The following is a 20,235-nucleotide window of genomic DNA, read 5'->3' on the forward strand; positions in this document are numbered from 1 at the left end:
ATTTTTTTAAATTAAGGACTGTTAGGGGGAAAATAAAAGGTAATGATTTTACAGTTCTTCCTGCCACTTAGGTTAGAAGGGAAAACTAGGCAGGACTCTTATCAGCTTCAGCCAATGAAAACAAAAACGAAAGGCCGCCATTTCTTCCTTCCATTCCTGAACTCCCCCCAAACAAATGAAAGGATCCAGACTTCCATGACAGGCAGACGAGCAGCTTAGTACAAAATAGCCATTGAAAGCATGCAGTGGGAACCGGGGGGGAACATGCCTCCCACAGCAGTCACCTACCAAGGGGAATAGAGGCATTTGTGCATGCTGGAATGGTGGAACAGGCAGATTGGGATATCATGCTTAAACCACCAGAAGGGGGAACATAGTACTTTTGACGCAGACTATAAAAGCTTGGATGAAGATCACCTTCCCAGAAGCCTAAGGGCAGGCTGAAGAAGACATTACCCATTCCTTTCTTCTCAAAATGGTAGGTGTTTTGTCCTCATGTGGGAGCAAACAAGAAGGGTGGTTCAACCTTCATCCCAGTATTCACCCATGACCTGGAAAAGGATTATAAAATGCCTTCTGCACCACTCCAACTCAAGTGCTATCATCAGATGCTTCCTATATGCTGTGGGAAGGCTTTAAGGATTGATTGTCCTGAATTCCAATATGAACAGACATGAGCCATTGTATTCTACGTTTAGATCATAGGTTCGCTAGCTACTAAGTTTCATGTGTCCTTTCTCAGAGTAATGCACCATGCATCTGTGTGACTGGAGAGTAGTCCACAAAAGGAACTAATATGTCTGCAAGCTTATCCTCTCCCCCACTTAAAAAAAGATGCAACTACATGTGGATTTTCATGACTGTCCGCAAGGGTAGTATAAAGACTCAGTTTTCCAAATCTCATGGTTGAGGGCCCCAAGGGAAATCAGAGAGCCACAGACATTCAGTGTAAATGTGAATTGTTTTGTGAATTATTAAATCACCCCCCACAAAGAAATCCTTGAATCTTGGGGCCAGTACACATCCCTATGGACAATGGCTACAGTTTCGTCTGTTTCTATTTATTTATCTATCTATCAATCAATCAATCAAATTGGTCATCACTCATCTCGTTGAAACCAATCTGTTCATCTCTGTGTTCTATCATTTTGTTTATTTCAATATCTTTAGGGTTCCATCTAGGGGTGGTTTATTATTATTATTATTATTATTATTATTATTATTATTATTACTACTACTACTACTACTACTACTACTACTATTACTGTTTTAGAGAGAGAAGAAATCAACCGTATTTTTTGGCAAATAAGGACTCTGCTACAGCACAGGCAGCAGTATTGCTTAACATTTTCTGAGTCCCCATCATTCCTTGCTTAAAAAAATTATACAAAACAGGATTTATTTGGAAAAGCTGCATTGTAAGAAACTGAACTCTGCATACAAAAGCTTTCTTTTCTTTTCTGTTCATGATCAGTTCATGGTGATTGCAGAATTCTCTTCCATTTATTTGGAGAAAAATCTACTGCTCTGCTATCATTTTTGGAATACCTATTTTTTCCTGGCATTCTTATACATCTTTAGTGAAAGCAGATTTCACCCCGAGGGTGACTCCTCAAATATTCAAGACTGCTATTATATACTTATTATATAGGATTTGACATTCGCACCACACAGAGCTTTGGTGTCTCACTTGGCGATATCATGTAGCAATATCTTACTGGCCATGTGGCATTTCTGTCTGGATGACAGGAACATATTAATAGGTGCCTTCATTCCTTTTGGCAGAGTGTGGGAAGCAAAATTGCATCATTTAGATCTTCATTCCTGTCTTGTTAAAACTGAGACAGGCAAACTGATGTCTTCCAGAACCTTTGGGACTTCAATTCCCAACAGCCAGAATAAATAATGGCAAGGAATGTTGGATGCTGTAGTCCAAAATATCTAGAAATTACTATGGGGGCTGTCACTGCTGTAAGAAAATGGGAATGGACAATATGTCTGGGCAAATCAAGAAAATCAATCCAGATTGAGACAATGATTCAGATCAATTTGGAAAACTGATCCAATTCATCCAAAGCAATTTGGAGATATCCAGAATTAGACTCAATCATTTTATCTGGCTTTCCCATTCAATTTAGAAAGTCAATTGATCCAGAGAGTTGATTGAATTGCCTTCTAGCTGAATCTCCAAGCTAAATTTTTGCACTGCCTTAGTGGGTCATGCTAAATAGGCATATTAAAATGTATATGCATATCTTTTTTTTTTTAACCACAAACATCAACCTGAAGCCTAGGTGGGTTCATGAATCAGAATATTAATAGCCAACCAATGGAACAGGAAGGCCAACATGGTAATTAGGCTTTATGAAGAGTTCATGTATTTAAGAGGCAAAATCTTCAATGGTGGGAAAAAAAAAAAACAGTGATAGTCACATTGATCTGAAAGAAATCCAATATTTATAGTAGAGGAATACCTTATTAGGACAAATTTAAGTTCTAGTCAGACACAGGCTCCATAAGCTTCCTTTATGTTTCTAGAACCACAGATGAAGCACCACTAAAGCTTCTGATATTGCTTCCTTCAGTTCTGCCTTCCAAACAAGAATAAATAGGAAGGAAAAGTCCCCTTCTCTGTGGGGAACTGTGATCTTCCAAAGCCTCTGCAGCTTCCAGCCAGATGTGTGATGTTTCAAGCAATGCTGTTCCAAGACCTGCCTTGCATTTTCTTTCCCACAAAAGAGGAGTCTATTTCCCTACATCTGCTACACATGAAAAGTTTGCCTTGGGATTTAATGGAAGTGTGAAAGGTCCAGTAGGCTGCAGACTCCAGAGAAAAGATTGCATGATGAAAAACAAGACGTTCACACATGTCCTTTGGCTACCTTGTCCCCAAATAAGTGCAAGACCATCAGATTTCACCCACAAGAATTGCACTAAAATTCTCTCTTTGGAAAGAAACTGATATAGCAAGATTTATTTCATCAAACTGAATTAAAACCAGCATGGAAAAAATACAGGAAAACTGGTTAGCGTGGCACAAAGACCTTAGAAGTGAACATATGGATACCTCAAAGGTTTTAAGCTGTGCACATTAAATAGGTGTTTTAATTCCATAAGTATGTCTTTAGAACAACAACAACAATGAAAATAGAAGAGTTGACAGTCCTAATCAAGAGAGAACCCATGGTTACTGAAGTGAGTGAGGGATAAACTTTATTTCCGCATCCATATTAAATAAAATCAACCATCAGATAGTATAGGAACTTGCATTTCAATGCAAGTAGCAGCTTTGTAGAGACAGTTTTTCTTGGGATGATAGCCATCAAGAAGGAGTAAAACTTCCTCCTCTCCACGGCTCCTCCATGGTTGCAATCCTGATCAGGGCCCGAAACGACGTCTGTTGGCAATGTGTGATGGTAAATGAGTTGTTTCAGGTCACATAAAATTTAGTTTCTCATGGGGCCAAGACACAGAAGGAAGAATCCAAAATCAAGACCAGAATCCCTAGCTGGAACCTAGAGATGAAAAGGGACTTCTCTACCTTGTCCTGATTTGACTCTCAGAGATTGGGGGTACACATTTGAAAGGAAAATCTGCCATTGTGCAAGCCTTGTTATCATGACAGTCAGATTCCTCTGATGCTTTGCAAACAAAGCCATCAATTTAGTTTAGTCAGAATGCCATTAATTAGCAAAGCGCTGATGAAGCACAAAACATAGATCTTTCCACAATGTGAAGATGACAGTAAGCTGATTGTGCAAGTTTGCAAAGCTGATCTTTGCAGCTTAGCCCACATTGCTGTACGTAATATATATTTTTTCTATTGCTACATTAAGAAGAAACCTACTTGAGGGTGGGGTGGGATCGAACTATGGTGCAACTGGCTATTGCAAATCTCCTCACGACACTGTTTCTTTCAGGTAACCTTGTAAAAGGTGTTAGATGTCTCAGACCTGATCATGCATATCCCACGCCAAGTGAATGCCTATGCCTCCCGGTGCTGTACTTTTCAAAAACCACATGTTTCCTTGCCTAACTGCTGAGAAAAGCTTGCTGTAATTTGGTGGCAAACATTCAGATAAATACCTTATTCTGTCGTAATTTGGAGTATTTGGTAGATAAACTGCTAAGCATAAAATAGCAAGCCAAGTTAAGCCAATAATGCGAGACTGCCTAGGAAGAAGTTCCAGGCTTCCCTCATCCTTGGGCTCTGCCTTTCATTTGGAATAATCGTTCTTCAAGGTCTAAAAGCCTCTTTAGGGTCCTACTGTTATGAATGGATGGACATGCTCTGAAGGGTACAGTCAAGTCAACTGAGGTGCATCAACCCTAAGAGTGGTTTGACAGTGAAACCAATCGCCCAGAGAGATGATGGGCTTCTCTTTGCAGGATGTTTTCACCCAGAGGCTGGACAGCCATGTGTTGGGAATGTGTAAATTTGGATTCCTGCACTGAAGACGGGTAAAAAAATTCAATGGCCAAATCATCTCTTCCAATTTCTATTATGTTAAATGCCAGGAAGTACATGGCTGGTGTTGTACACAGTATAATAGCTGAAATACATTTTGAAGCATTGATAAGTTAGGCAATTACATTTTTCTTAAAGCACATCCTAAATGTATATTTTATGTATTGTATGTATGTATGTAGGTATATTGACACATGTTGGTCAAAGACTGTAATAAAGGTTTACCTACCATACCCTTATCCATCAGGAAGGGAAAATACATAGTGACAGCAATAGGCTTTTAAATGCAGTAGAGGAATGGTGGCTTAGAAGCTTTGCAGCTTCCCTTTTTATAAGAACTGTTCAGGGTTTGTTTATTTGTGTGTGTGTGCATACACACATACACAGAAGCACATACATATATATATATATATATTTCAGATAACAAATGTGTGTGAGTGTGTGTGTATAATCAGATACATTTGTTATCTGAAATCCAGTGACATATTGGGTAAGGCAGCCTAGAAAATGTTTGCTGAAATAAATTATAGAGAGTTTTACATATCTACATAGATACATTTAAATATACAAGCAGTGATAATTATTGCTTGTATATATAATGGGTCAAGTTTTTGAAGCAACATGTGGCCGGATGTATTGCTGGGAAATGAATTAATAAGTTGAGACCGAAACAGAAGCAAAATACTTAATGTACATGTCAGGCTGATGAAAAGAAAAATGGCATAAATAATGACTTGGAGAAGACAGAGAAGGTTCCATAGAAGGGAAGAAATACTGAAAAATTACATTTGGAAAAAAACAAAAACATAGAAAAAATATAATATTGGTTGTCCTGAACAGGGGATCTGAAAATAAGAGTTACATTTGTTATTTCAGGCAAGTGGTGACTGGACAGAGGAAATAAGTTGTTGATAGTATTCTGTAGATACAATACTTTAAAAAAGCATCAAAAAAAATTAGTGGGAAAAAAAAAGTTCGTAAGAAAGAGTGGGGAGTTAGGCAATGTGCTTAAAAAGTATGTAAATCAAAATTATACAGGAAAATGTGTCCAAATATTTTGTATTTAATTTTTCCCTGCCAAATGCATAAACATCAGGCTGAGCAAAGCGTGCAATTAGTAAGATGAGAAATTTGGAGAACATGAAATTGACAGAAGGCCTCCTCCCTACCTACAACTTATGCCCAGCCTCACTTTTAATTGCACGCAGCAGCAGCAGCAGCAGAAGGTTGCGTACAAGAAATCTGTCAAATTTCTCCTGGAGGAGATCTTCCTCAGTCCTGTAGTGAAAGAGGGAGAAAACTGCCCAGGTATGAAAAAGTTAATGAATCAAAAGGAACCCTTTCAGTCTAGAAATCAGAGAGAGACCAGCAAAGACCAGGATGCTCAAATTCTGCTCAGCTGGGCTGGACTTCATAGCATGAACATTTCTTTGACAAAGACACTCACTCATGGGGGTCCATTCCAGACTGAGATAGCACCAAAAAGACAAAGCATGTATTGTGACACTATACACAAGTATGTAAGGGGCAGAGTTTGAATCACAATGCTGTGATGAATGTTTCATTATTTGGCCCTCTTTACACCCTCTGCAGATGTCTATATGTCCCCTTCTATATGAGGGACAGGACAGGGCCTCAGAAGAAGAGGTAACCATGGAAAAAGCATAGGACACAAAGTTCTCTCATGTTCTCCCCTGCACAACATATGGTTCTTCAGCTGTGATGGCAATCAGTATTGCCTATCACTAAGTGGTTTTCATATCACCACATTAAATCTTCTCTGGGACCTTGAGGCCAAGAATACAGAAATCATGACCTACAAAGAACAACAAGTCAATCTTAAATTGATCCTTGAAAGTCTGAGTAAGTCTGACCTGCTGCTCCCCTTTGCAAAGCAAATTTTGAAATAAGGACTAGGTTTAAGCATCTTGGTTATAAGAGGCTGAAGAAAATTCATCAATGTCCCCCAAACCCAATCTTTGACACGACAAACGAAAGAAGAGTTCCACTTTCATTTCCTTTTCTGAAAGAGAAAGCATGTCCTGAAATAAGTGTGGCTTTAAAATACTCTCTCTTTAATAGTTTTATGCACACCATTCTCTTTAAAATACTGTAAGACCAGTATTAATTAGTTTATAATGTGGAGTTGGAGAACATCAGAAGTGTATTTAGTTACATGCATTCTGAAATCCAGCTTCGACACTGGCTCATCCTAGTTAAATTGCATTCAGAGGTGGGGTTACCAGACATCAGGCCAAAGGAGGACATGTCCTCCTTTTTGTCCTCCTGTCCTCTGTCTGGCAAGCATAAAATCATATATTGTCTGCCTAACAAACTTTCTCTTCTCGGGCAGCTTTTCTCCTCATCCAGTACTTCCCTAATAAGTGCTAAGGACAAGTTAACAAGATCCACTGTGATCTTAATTAGTTGATTAACATCCTCCTCTTGCACAGCTGCCTGAAACTGACAAGACCTTCATCAGTTATACACTGAAGGCTTTTGCCTCCTAACTCCTCTAGCACTTTCCTGTAACTGAAAAACCAGTCTTTCTGATGTTGGAAAAAATAATTTCATATATATGTATTTGGTAAACCTGTTCAGAGCCAAAGACAAGACAAATCAAGGGTAGGAGAAAAGACTGAGATTTATCAACCAAACTTATGGCGTTATTAATATTTTCTGGAACATGAAAGAACACAGTCTTAATTGAAACTCCAGGCATCTTCCTGAGAACCAGTCCCATTAAAAACAGTAAGCATCATGAGAAACCATTTGGTCAACCACGGTTTTGTTAAGTAAAACACAATTGGCGGGGTTCACAGTGATTGGAGTGATATATAAACCAAATCAATGACTTTTATTTCTGATACCATTATGGCTACTGAGCATGGATTGATTTTGAACCAGCATAATTCTTGAAAAGCTTCTTTTAAAGCCACTGTTTAATTTTTTTTTTTCAAAGGTTGATCTTTTATAAAAATTATTACAAGTAACCTACTCTGGAAATATTTACAATGAAGGCTAGCATATAGATTTATAAAAGGAATAATACATTTGGTGTTCCTTCTCTTGCCTCTCACGTACACCAAGCAAGATCGATGACTTGGTTTTTTGGCTTCAGGCAGATCACTAGATGTGAATATGTAGTGTCTATTTTTGGTGGTTTCAAGATTTTCCAAAACAGGATCTGGTCTGATCCCTTTTCTTTTGGAGCTTACTGTGTGTTTCCATTGAAAGTAAGGCACATTGATTCAGGCTTACTGTAATTGTAGGGAAAGGATGGTACCTATTTCAGGGACTCATTCTATTGAAACTGGGTGATTCAGTGCAAATAGAAACTTGCTTTATTGATTCAACATGTACTGTTCGGCAAAAGATTCATTGCCAAGGTCTTCAATACACTGTTTTTAATTCTGTATTCAACTCTTGAAAGCACAGAAACACATTGTTAACTGATTTGCACAATTCCAAACTTGATCTTGTGTCAAGATACATAGGTTTTGTCTACCTCTACACATACAAATAACCTGATGTTTTGTTGGGGTGGATTTAATTTTCGTTTTTAACACTGCTTTAGATTCTCATTGTGAACCTTTTCAGGCCATTGCCCATCACAAACTCTCAACTTTTCTGTAAATTTGGAATGGGTGGTTTAATGGGTATTAATGTCTGGTTCCTATCCCTAGGATCAGAATGGAAAAAGCACTGAGGTCAGATATCAGAATCACAATTGCCAAGTATTTACTTAGGTTTATGTCACAGTAGAAGAATCATCATCAAAAACTCTCTACACATATTTGTTCTTGTAACTGTTGGCCCAAAGGAGTGGGCAACCACATAAAGGTAGAGTTAGTAGGAGCAAAAACAGTTGTAGGTCCTCTGTCTTTGTTGGCAATATTAATTACAGCAACAAATTAACAATAAGAGTTATAAAGGCAAAGCAAATCAATTCAGCCTAAATGGGGGAGCCAAGGACCAATTGCATACAAGCACAGACTGCTATGAAGCTGAAAAGAACAAATGTATACATGATAATGGGAGACCTCAACGTTTTTTCACACAAGCCAAGCAGCAGGTCTGCTACACTGGTTCGAAACAGGAGTGTACTTAGGTGTTCAACCTGGTTGCTCTCGCCTGAACTCTTATCAAAATGAAGCCCCATAGCATTCAAAGTGAAGATCTGCCTAGCATTGCTGGTTACTGAGAAGACAGCTTAGTTTTGCTGAAAGGAGCTGGTTGCATCTGAGATGGATGCAGTTTTAAAATGATACATTTTCTATGCCCTTGATTCCAGACAGTCTTGGTTAGTCTTCAACCATTTTTTCATGCAACTGAATTGCATCATTTCAAGAAGAATTGGGTGCAACAGGCTGTTGCAACAGATGTATTTTGCTCACAGAGTGTTTGGGAATCCCCATGGGCTTGCTCTAAGTTTCATCCTCAAAACTAAATCTATGAATTTAGATTCAAGTAGCCTGTCCTGACAAAAGCATCTGGCCAAATGATTTAAACAGCAAAGTTAATACCTTCTCCTCTCCCATTTAATGTCCCACTTACGAATAGATGATTAAAGTTGTACACCACAATAAGCGAGATCTTATTATCATTAATTTCTTTTCCCTCTTGGAAGGAAAGGAGTTCAGATAAAGTCCTGAATGAATATAAAGTTTTTTTTTTCTAATGAGACCATTACAATTACAGTGGAGGAGGATAGGCCAAAGAAAAAGGTGGCTGTAAGAAGGTGGCTGACAGTCACTTAACAGTAGGATATGTCAAGAACAAGAAATGTCATCTATTGTCAGAGATATAATAAAGCAGCATAAAATAGTGGAACTACCCATTCTGAGTTGAAAAGCAATGCACTGCAATTACAGACATCAAATCTTTAGATTGGTCACTCACTGGCTGAAAGGATGAGCAAAAGCATCCAAGTGCTTTTTACAAATTGTTACCTTTTCTCACTTACTTAAGCTGCCTGTTTGGAGTTCAGCGGTAACCATTAATGCATTTCCACTTTATGATTTTTTTAAGAGCAGATTTTTGCCTGTACGCATTCCTAAACGTTTAAATGACTTTAAAATTAATTAATTTAAAAATCAAATTAAGGCCTTTAAATTGTTCTCCATTTGATCATTTGCACAAGATTTTGTTGTTCCAATTTTTTTCCCCCCTTCTTACAAGTGACAGATTACTTTTTCTGCTCCCTTGGCCTTGATGCTATTGCTAATCTGGGAGTGACAGTTTGGTCAATTGTATTTCTCTGGAATTCCTCATTGTACTGACCGCTAGTTTATGAATTCAGAAGAAAAAGTTAGCACAGATATTTATATATATATGTTGTTGTTTCTCTGTTGGAAAAATTCTTTCATCAAGGCCTGTCCAGGATGAAGCAAGAGCAGGCTCTTTTGGGTCCCTTCTGATTTTAACAGAATATGAGTCTTGGACTGGTAAAATGTTAGTTGGTTGATAAGAGTATATAAGCCATTAGTGAAGCAAATCGTTTTAAGGCTATCAACCTAGGTTTGGAAATGGTTTTCAGGATGTTTCCCCCTCCTCTTTCTCTTCAGGGTGGCTTTTCCCCTCCTTCTCTCTACTTCATTCCTTATTTGTGTAACAAGCTGATTGATAATTATTTCTATAGAGTGCAAACATTTTCTTAGACTTTCATGACAGCCTGATCTCATAAAGCTATGCCTAATTCATTTGGAGGAGAGAGAGAAAGGGATCGCTTGACAGCTTAGCTTCCTTTATATGCGTGCATGTATGTATGCAATTACCTGCAGTATGATCCATGATGCCTTTAAAGTTGTAAATCTTATCTATAGCCATGTCTACTATCCATTTCACTCAAACAGCATCATTAAAATACCATTCTTGTGCAAATGAAGTTCTCCATGTATGCTCCAGCCAACTAATTCTGGGGGGAATGCCAGTAGTAGTTACATTTTACTGAGAAAACAGCAGCTAGATACATCCATCTTTTTGCTGATCCAGCCTAGCAGGGCTGAATCATATTTGGTGGGCTTCTGCTGGTGAGTTTCTCTGGAGGACAAATAAGATGCAACAAATACATTTGGCTTTGAAACCTATGGAAAATGAAGAGTAAATCCAAAGCTATCCACTAGAGGCATATGAACCATAGCAATTTAACTTCATGGATTTCCCTATACTTGGCAGAGTGGAATCTTGGCCATTCTTCAATGACTATACGTGTTAATTTTTGTCATGGAAAGCTGGGCCTTTCAGACCCTTTCTGTGACTTTTTAAGGCAAAAAAGGAGGGGAAAAGTCATTTTTGACATATGGCCTTGCCTACTAATGAGGAACAGCACACAAATAGTATCCATAGTGCAAAAGATCTCTGGAAAGAAGAAGAAAAAGTGTATGCCATACCAAAGGAATGCCAGTGAGAATTAATTCTGCTATGCTTCAGGAGGAGTGGACAAAGGTTACTGTTTATTTTTATCAAATGCTACGTGGTCCACGTGTCTGAAGACAGCAAAGTTCCAGTTTAGATGAGATGGAGGAAGGGAAGCTAAGTACAGAAAACAAATAGATCTTTTTTGGGATTCCAACAACCTTCTTCAAAGGCTAATCATCAATGTGACAGAACTGCATTTTATTGTGGCTACATGCTTTGCAATAAGTTGCTTTGCAAATCACCTAGTTTGGGGTGACAGCAGTGTTTACAAAGCTGTGGGCATCAATCTTACATTACAAGGTTCTTTTCAGGGATTGTTTCTCATCGCATGATTTTTTCTTATGTTCAGTGCAAAACTTCACCAGTTCAATATTTATCTGCTCTTGTATCCTGCTGAGCCGTTGAAAATTGGACAGATCCAAAATCTTGCCGGATGCTTTGACAGTGATTGAGCTATCTATGGATAGAAAAGCTGGGCCATCACCCTGAGGACTTTATCTCTGTCTATCTATCATCTATATGCCTATCTATCTATCATTTGCCAACTACAGACTATGGCTCACATCTGCTAAAAATGAGATGGATAAAACCCAAAGAGATTCCCACTGGAACTCACTAACAATGCTAATCAATGATTAGATCCTTCGTTTGTTCGCATATGGACTAGGCAAGGAGTTCATAGATAGGGCCACAATAATTCACAGGTCCAGATCTCCATTGTGAATCACATCCTCAATTTGTATATCCTAAATATGGAGTGAATTCATCCAGTTTTTTCCCACATTAATCCATCCATCCATCCATCCATCCATCCATCCATCCATCCATCCATCCATCCAAAAAAGTCTGATTCTTTTAATTCCTAATTGGTATCTCTGTGGTATATGAAAACTGGTTAATCCCTTTCTGAAGAGTCTTGCAGAGTCCTCCTCATGACTAGCAGAAGGTATTCTATTAAAGAACAACTTATTCGATGTTTTTGTTTATTTTTAATTAATCTACACTCTTATTTAGAAAATGAACTTGGAAAAAGGCTGAATGGCTTTCACGTGCAGCAGAGAGATTGCCATCAAAACAGGGGAAAAGTGCTCACATTCTGGTTGAATTTGGCTGCTAGACTAAATTAATGTGAGCCGAAACTCTAATTTTGCATGACACTGTCACTTGCTACATATATTTAATCACAACTTCTATTCATGCACACTAGGTGAACTTGGCCCCAGGGCATCATTTTATAAACTGCCACATAGGAGATGGCTGGGTGCCTCAGGGGTCTTCACATGTAGGTGTCCCATGGAGATTTTACACTGCTGAAAGAGGGAAGTGTTGAAAATGCCACAAAATGGCAGTGACGGTTGTAAAGACCACTATTATATCTACATCTTCACTGATGCTGACATCTGCCCAGTTCCATGTCCTGATTTATTATCTCAGTTCTGCCTGCTGGCTCCACCTAGAAAGCAGAATGGTTGCAATAAAAAAAAAAAATTAAACATGGACAGCAGCAAAATTGTGCGTATGTGTGTGCACGTGCGTGCATGTGTGTGTTATTATTAAAATATGTGTCTTTTACATGAGTAACTCAGTTGTCCATCCTGTTGGATTCAAACTGACAAAATGGTCAGAACAAGACCGGTGTTACTAGCCAGAGAAAGCCCCAAAGGGCCTCTGCCATTATCATAAAAATGAATGTCTTTATATATTTATGGATCTGCATTTCTGGCAAACCATCAACCAGCATAAGCCATTGTCATTTAGGAAAAACAGACACGTACACAAATAGCAAAAATAACTTTTTTCTTCCCAAGGAGCATTTCAGCTTGACAAGTATTCAGGCAGGGATTAACTCCATGTTAAAGTCAAATATGTAACAGGAGAAACTTCCCCCCTTTTGCACATTAAAAGGCTGCTGGTTTTGTCACAGTAGGAGCTTTCTTAAGTGTTTGGGCTCCTGACAAAAAGCTTGTAGGCAATTCAGGAGTCATACAACAAGCTTCATTGTTTATTCTGTTAGTTCTTTCTTTCTCCTTCCTTCCTTTCTTTTTCCCTCCCTCTCTCTCCTTTTTCCTCTCCAGGATAATCACTTCACATCCACTTTATGCAAACTAAAATTAATTTAGGTGAGACTAAAAACACTTTATAATGAGTGCCTTGAATGATGAAAACATGCAATTATAAATGTTGTTCTGTCATCACTCAACAACCAGCTCAAATATGCATCAATTTGAAGAATATTCTTATGAACCTACCACTACGACACTGCCATTAGAAGAATGGCAGGAGACTTATGCAAACAGGTCACAACTGGATATAAAATGACCTCAGAGGCCAGAGGTGAACAATATCTAGTTGACCGTTGGCTGGTCCCCCAAATCAGAATTTTTTTTTCCCCCTTACTATAAAGGAGTTAGCTTTGTGGAAAGAAAGGAATGTGGAAGAAGGTGCCACTATTTATGAAAGATGATACTGTTACAAATGTTGATGAAAACCTGATTTTGTCAGACAAATTGGTTGGATCCTGAACCAAAAAGGCTGATGGGTGAACAGAGTGATCTTAATTGGTTATTCCATTGCTGCTTCCTCTGATTCTCTTGAAGAGTATCTGGTAGTGCGATAAAGAAATTCCGCTTGGCCAAAAATGTTGCAACCTCAGACATGGCCAAAGAAAAACTCTATTCAGTTCTCATCCTTCTTCTTTCTGAGGAAGAAGAGAATTTGCAAATTTTTACACACATTGGATCAGTGGCAAAATCAACAGAGATCTGGTTGGCATTTCATAGAATCTGGCTCTTAGATGGAGGTCTAGAAGAAACACGAGAAACATACAGACTGCTTGGTGTCTTGATGCAGTTAATGACAGGGAAGGGAAGAACTTCTCTTGGGCTGCAAATGTTCCTAATTTTATTAAGCCATTAAACCTCAATCTGTTGAACACCTCTTTAGGAAGACAATTGTCTGCTAGATGAAGATTTTAATTTTCATGAGTTTGTCTCTGGGCTCCAAAAGTTGATACCAGGCAGCCTTTCAGCTGTAAAAGCCACTGATAGTGTGTGTTTTTAGCTCTTAGAGACAGATAATGTGTTTCTTTTTGTATTTTGAACAGCAATCATTCTTGATTTCATTACATCTGGATAGAAATATGGAACGGTGTTTCAAATGAATAGCTTAGTTCTTATAGTGAAACATCTGGTATTAACATCTCTGTTAGCTTCCCTCAGAACTTCTTGGAAAGAAAAATCCTCTAGATTTGCTCAGAATGTATCTGTAAGTAAAATTCTCACAGAGCAGCTGGGTCTTAACAAATGGATTGGTGTGAAGTTGCTGAGCTGGTAAATGACATTTAACTGGAATTGCAAGGTGCCATCGTGAGAAGAAGAGAGAATGCTCTGTTTGGATAAAGGTAAACTATTTGAGACCCTGGTGCACATAGATTCCTGAAAGCCTTGGGTTTTGAGCTTAGAAGCCTAAACTACATTTAATCATATAAGTGTTATTTTAATTATTCTAATTAAATTACACTTATTTCTTTTTGGAGATTTGGATATAATAAAGGAGGGCAGAAAAGTAACTCATATTTTTGAAGCCATTCTGCAAGAGTTTATTGGTTCTTGCAAACCTCTTTGAAGCACATCAGCTTTGAAGCTTATTAAGGATGCCTTGGGATGGAAGTCAAGGATTCCACATCGTGATTGTGCAAAAGATTTGCTCAGTTCATGATACTTGGCTCTATTAGTGGCCCATGATTTCTCTGAAACGAGAAGCATACTTTCTTTGAAAAGTTCTTGTAAAGCTTGAATTGTGAGATGTAAAAAATGGCGTTGTGATCTTTTCTATTTTTCATCCTAGTCTGAAACAGCAAACAAAACTGAGAGAGTGTTGCTGTGAGAAAGCTCATGAAGGTTAATTTTGTTAAGGCTGTACCAAACACCCTTCAAGGTGATAAATTCCTAGTTGTAAATGAATTTGTCACTATGAATTCAACAAGAGCTACCTTACAATTCTATTGTGGAAGAAAAGACATCATGATACTTGGCATTTCCATGAGAGATCCCTGATTATGTTAAGCCATTAACACCACACACACACAAACACACCTGTAGCATTCAACATCATTCTGACACACCTGTGATCATTCCTCCCTAGAGATAGCATGATCTCTTGTTCTCTGTCTAGATACTGTGGTGTAAGTGTCTGCCTGTTGGTGGACACTGAATTGAAAGAACTGTTTAATGTATTTCAGATTTTGGCCTTTTACTTGTTTAAATGGCTTTGTTTCATCTCTTTCTCCTCTGGGTTATAAGGAAATAATAGTATATATGCACACCATATATTCGTGTGTGTGTGTGTGTGTGTCCTATGTGTTTGGATCATATGAGAATCTCAGGATAAAAGATCAATAATCTTGAAATGGGGAGGGAGATGGAGATGGAGATGATAAGATGTCCACTGGCTCAGAAGTAAGCTATGGGGAAGTTCAAATTTCAGGATGGGTGGTAGAATGCCATTGAATAGCGTCTTTATGTCATGGGAGAGGAAACAGTGGAAGACATAGTTTAGGATGTCATGAAGATAACTGATTGACTCTGGTATTAATTAGGATTGGGTGAAGACAGCCAATAAGTGCAAATACACCACATTTCAACAACTCTTTCAAGTTTCTGCAAATTGAATAATAACGATGGGGAAAAATACAGTAAATATTTCTGCTTGGTGCCATCAACAAGTTATTTCATCTCTGAAATCAAAGCAACTTCTTAGCCATACTGGCCTCTAATCTGCAGAAAGCAAATTCTAATTATAGATGTAAAATAATAATAATTAAAAAAAACATTTCACGTTATAAATAAATTACTGAGTTATACCATTTCCAACTAACTACAAGCTGTTCACTTATTGTACCTACAATGTTCTCTCCCACCTCAAGAGAACACCAAGATCTGAAATTTGAGAATGGGTTAACAATTTAAAAAGCTGGAGTTTAACCATGTTGTCAACAATATTGTTAGCCATGTTAATGCTGACTTTTGGGGAGACTAAAGACTGGATAACATGATTATTGAAACTGTTTTAGCAACAGGGTTAGAATTTGGTTCAGCTTAAAGTGATCTTCTCAATATTAATCAAAACAATTAGTTCTGAACACCTCATTTAGAAGACTGTTTCACCAATTAAGGATTATTGGCATTTCTTTTTTATTCAAATTGACTTCAGACTTCAACCTGGAAAAAATGGAAAAATCAAATATTAACAGGTTGTAGTACAGAAACTGTTTGCTGAAAATGAACATTTTTGCAGAAAAAGACATTAAACATTTTTGCAAATGTTTTATTTAAGGATATCTGGTAATTAGGTGAGAAAATACTTTCTCTCTCTCTCTCTCTCTCTTAAGGCAGATGGGTACAAATCTTGATATCAGCTTTTATATTTGTGTTTTTTTTCAACTAGGACAATCATAGGATAAAAATATTTCACATACCATTTAGACTGTGACAAACCATGTGGCCTTGTTTGAAATTAGCAATGTAGCCAATGACAAAGATGATGCAAAAATCTGAACAGCACATTTAACTGGTCTGAATACTATTTTTTTTCATGATAAACTTCAGATACATTTTCTTATCAAGAGCATCCTCTGTGTATATGTCAGAGAGAAAGGTTCATCTGATTAATTAAGGGCATCTTAATTAATCTTGACTAGTTTTAATCTGGATAACTTTGTTCTCTCTCCCCCCTTTTCTGGGTGATGGTGGTGATTTAACATCTATGAAAATCAACATATCTGGTTATTTTAGGATTCAGTGTATTGCATGAACCCAATGGGTTGATTCAGTAACTATATTAAGCAGGTTGTACAAACCTAGCCCATCTTCCTCTTAGTATGACAAGATCAGAAGAGAACCTAGGGTGAATAACTGTTTTAACCCCAATAACCAAAACCTCATACAAGCAGCTTAAAGTTTAGACTCGACAGAAAAGTGCTTAGCTAAGGAACAGGCCTCATTATGAATACAAAATTGCCTGTAGATGAGGGTCTTAATGAGGTCCAGGAAGACCCCACTTAAGAAACTTCACAGTCCTAGATACTGTGCTGGAAAACATTTGTCCACCCTTGGCTTCATAGCTCCTATCCTGAATTTGTGGCACTTGACTCCACTTGGCACTTGGACTGTGAAATCTGCTTAGATTTTTTGCATATGAAAGCATTTGACTTGATTTTAATTGGAACTCTCATGTCGGATCCAGATTTGCTTTCTGATCCTACTTCTTCCTGGCTAGGTTTGTACAACATAATAGTCTAACCAAAGAGAGTTGTTAAGCTTGGATTTAGCAAGTTGTAGGAATGCAGCCATTGCCTTGGCATGTGGCAGAAACCAAGCCTTCGTGCTAAGCCGTAATCTAACGTATTTGGGCACAGAGTGTTATATTAATAAAGAATGTGCATTTTGTTAAGCTGGGTTTAGTAATAACTTCAATTTTCTTCAACTCTCTTTCTACCCAAGCTGCAGGATAAATGCCTCCCGTTTAAAAGAAGCAATAGACATCTTGACAGGATGAAGGTAACTTACTCCTTCTCATCTCTAGCCCTGATTATTTTCTATCTTCACAGCTGATTCCCAATTTGTTACTTGACTGTTCCCCCAACCTCTTCTTCACCATTCCCCCCAAACCCCCTCTTCACATCCAGATTCCTAGCTGCTGCTTCCTATGAAGGCAAGAATGCTTATTTGTAATAGAAACCTATACCCAGACGGTTATTATTTTGAAAACAATCACTATCCTATCCATCTTTGAGCTTGAAACAAGAAGCAATTGTGTACAACTACAAAGATCACACCACACAGGGTAGCACCCAATCGATTAAGAATGCAGACTTATTAACCAAACACTATGACAGCTAATCAATAAAGCTTTACCCTGGTTCACCTGCACTATCAGTTTTTGGAGGTATTTTAAACAAATATCCCTTCCAAGCTGAATGATGAAGCTCTTCAGGTTCTGTTTGCTGGTTCATGAACAAAAAGCAACCTTTTGTGTGTGTGGTTATTTTTAAATGTCATGTCTATCCCGTTCACCACTCAGAATAAAGCTAGTAACAATTAACAGGTTTCTAAATGTAATTGCAATAGTGTTGTAAGTCTGGGGTGAAATGGTGCATAAATTTGAATTTGGAGTATCTGTGCATATTTACAATTCAAGTAGCAGGGTCAACCCCTGAAGTCAATTTTGAAACTCCCTGGTTTGGGTTGGCCAACTATACCAATGAAGTTATTATAAAATGCACTTAATTCTCTCTCTCCCTCTCCCTCTCTTTCCACACACACACACACATCCCAAATATTGATTTCTGTATTACTTATCAAATACAATGTTATTTTTTTTTAAAGGAAAGGAAAATAAAAAGGATAAAGAAGGCATTTAATAGTAATTCTTTTACAGTAGCGCTGTGTGAAGTCTTGGCAATTGTGATGCTAAGGGGTGGCTCAGAATGACCACGGATAAAAAGCAGAAAGGCAGTAGGAATTCTGTTTTCTTCCAGGCTCAACTTTTCTCACACAAGGTTTATGTTTCCTAGATTCTTTTGCAGGAAACATAAATGCAAGCAGGACCCCATGCCTTTAGCTTTCTCACTCATGAACAAATAAAATATCAATGGCAAGAATTTCTTTTTTATATATTCATTTTGCCTTCCAGGGAGCATCTCTTTCTCCATACACAACGATAAAAAGCTCCTCCTTTGCAACAAAACAAGACAAAACTGTCTATTAGATATTGATTGTTCCAGAAGAAAAAAACGTGGGGAGAGCAAGGAGATAATATAACAAGTTCATCATAGGTGTCTGAACATTCCTGAGAGCTGGAGAATGTGGTGCCAGCGTATTAAAAATAGTACATTCTTAGATGAAAAATCTAAGAAATTTTGTTTTAAATCAATCAAGGCTTTATCGTTTTTAATGGTGCAAGCCTGCAAAATGTGAAAGTGGATCCTACTACTATACATTTGCTTTTCTTCTCATCTTTCTTCTAGTCTCTGTGCTGTCCACGTCTAGGATGAAAGGAGGCTGAAGTTTGCATGAAACTTTTAGGCTGCAGATGTACCACCCCGGTCATAGACAAAGAGGCATATTTTCTTCTGGAAGACCATATTCCTACACAATCAATATTTTGATGATCACTTGCTTACAATGGGCATTGGATGGGACCTAAATTTATTCTAGGCTGGCCAGTGCCAAAACAAGAGGACCTTCATTGTTGTGGCTAGACAGATGAAAAGATTAGATGAATGAAAAGGTAGATGGCAGATAGATAATAACACAATAGCCAGATCTCACAAAACTCTTTGTTTTCATGAGCTTTCATTAAATTTTACCCATACATGAGCTTGTCTGATGGAACCTGTAGCCCCAAAAGGCACTTGACCCCTGGCATAGCATCTAAGATCATGGTGGATAAGTCTGGAACCAAAAGATAGTTGATTGAATAATTATGTGCTATCAAGTTGGTGCCAACTCTTAGTGACATATAGACAAACCTTCTCCAAGATGATCTGTTCATCTGGCCCTTCAGGTCTTCAAATGGCATACCCATTCCTCTATAATCCAACCACTTTAATGCTGGTCATCCTCCTCTTTAGTTCCACCTTTCTGAGCCAAAGGAAGGCAGGGGATAATATTTAAACCCATGACAGGCAATACATTCTCTCCCCACCCTCCTGGCTTCTTGTTTGCCTACCTGCGAGGCTACTAGAGGAGCACCATAGGATGATTTTCTTCTTGGCAGAGGCCTGGACTGATGATATGCAAAAGTCTTTTGAAAGTAGGCTAATAAACACAACTTACCCATTCCTTTCTAAAAATAAACCAAGGTAGTCCTTCGTTGCTGAGAAAGCATGAGTTACAATGCAATGCCTGCTAATACAATTAGCAGAGTCATCACTCTGTAACTATGAAGGATGTTGCTTTTTTACTTCAGTGAAGGAATCTCTGTGTTCAATCATGCTGTCTCTCTCTTTATTCTAAAATAGAGGATTGGGCTCTTGGCAATATACCAGGATAAGGAGGGCGTTGTTGTTTTTTAAAAAAAATTCTGTAAGAGGTTGACTTAATCCAATGAGCTATGAATATTGCAGTTATCCCTTTCTGGCTAATACCTACATCATATTCACATTACGCTGTTTATTTCCATTCATGATGTGAAATGATCTTTATATATGACTCGTGCCTGATAACATTTTATCAGCATTTTACAATGTGCTTATTAAGTTTTGGGACACGGTGTGAATGTCTAAGCTATTGTCTAAAGGATTAAAAGACTAGCAAAATGTTGATTTTTTAAAAAAAAATCCTAGA

At 37.9% G+C, this 20,235-nt stretch overlaps 1 long non-coding RNA gene across 1 annotated transcript in view; it reads left to right on the plus strand.

Moving 5' to 3' along the window:
• Positions 1-18,958, plus strand: part of LOC112540261 (uncharacterized) — a 30,679-nt gene extending 11,721 nt beyond the window's left edge. The window contains exons 2-3 of the long non-coding RNA XR_003084330.1: positions 17,389-17,445; positions 18,915-18,958. This is a non-coding gene — a long non-coding RNA (uncharacterized LOC112540261). The remainder of the gene's footprint in view (positions 1-17,388; positions 17,446-18,914) is intronic.
• The last annotated feature ends 1,277 nt before the right edge of the window (positions 18,959-20,235 follow it).

Source organism: Python bivittatus, unplaced genomic scaffold (assembly GCF_059951505.1).
Source record: "Python bivittatus isolate LINGU-HERP-01145 unplaced genomic scaffold, Pbiv_v1 ctg000670_np1212, whole genome shotgun sequence".
Lineage (NCBI taxonomy): Eukaryota > Metazoa > Chordata > Lepidosauria > Squamata > Pythonidae > Python > Python bivittatus.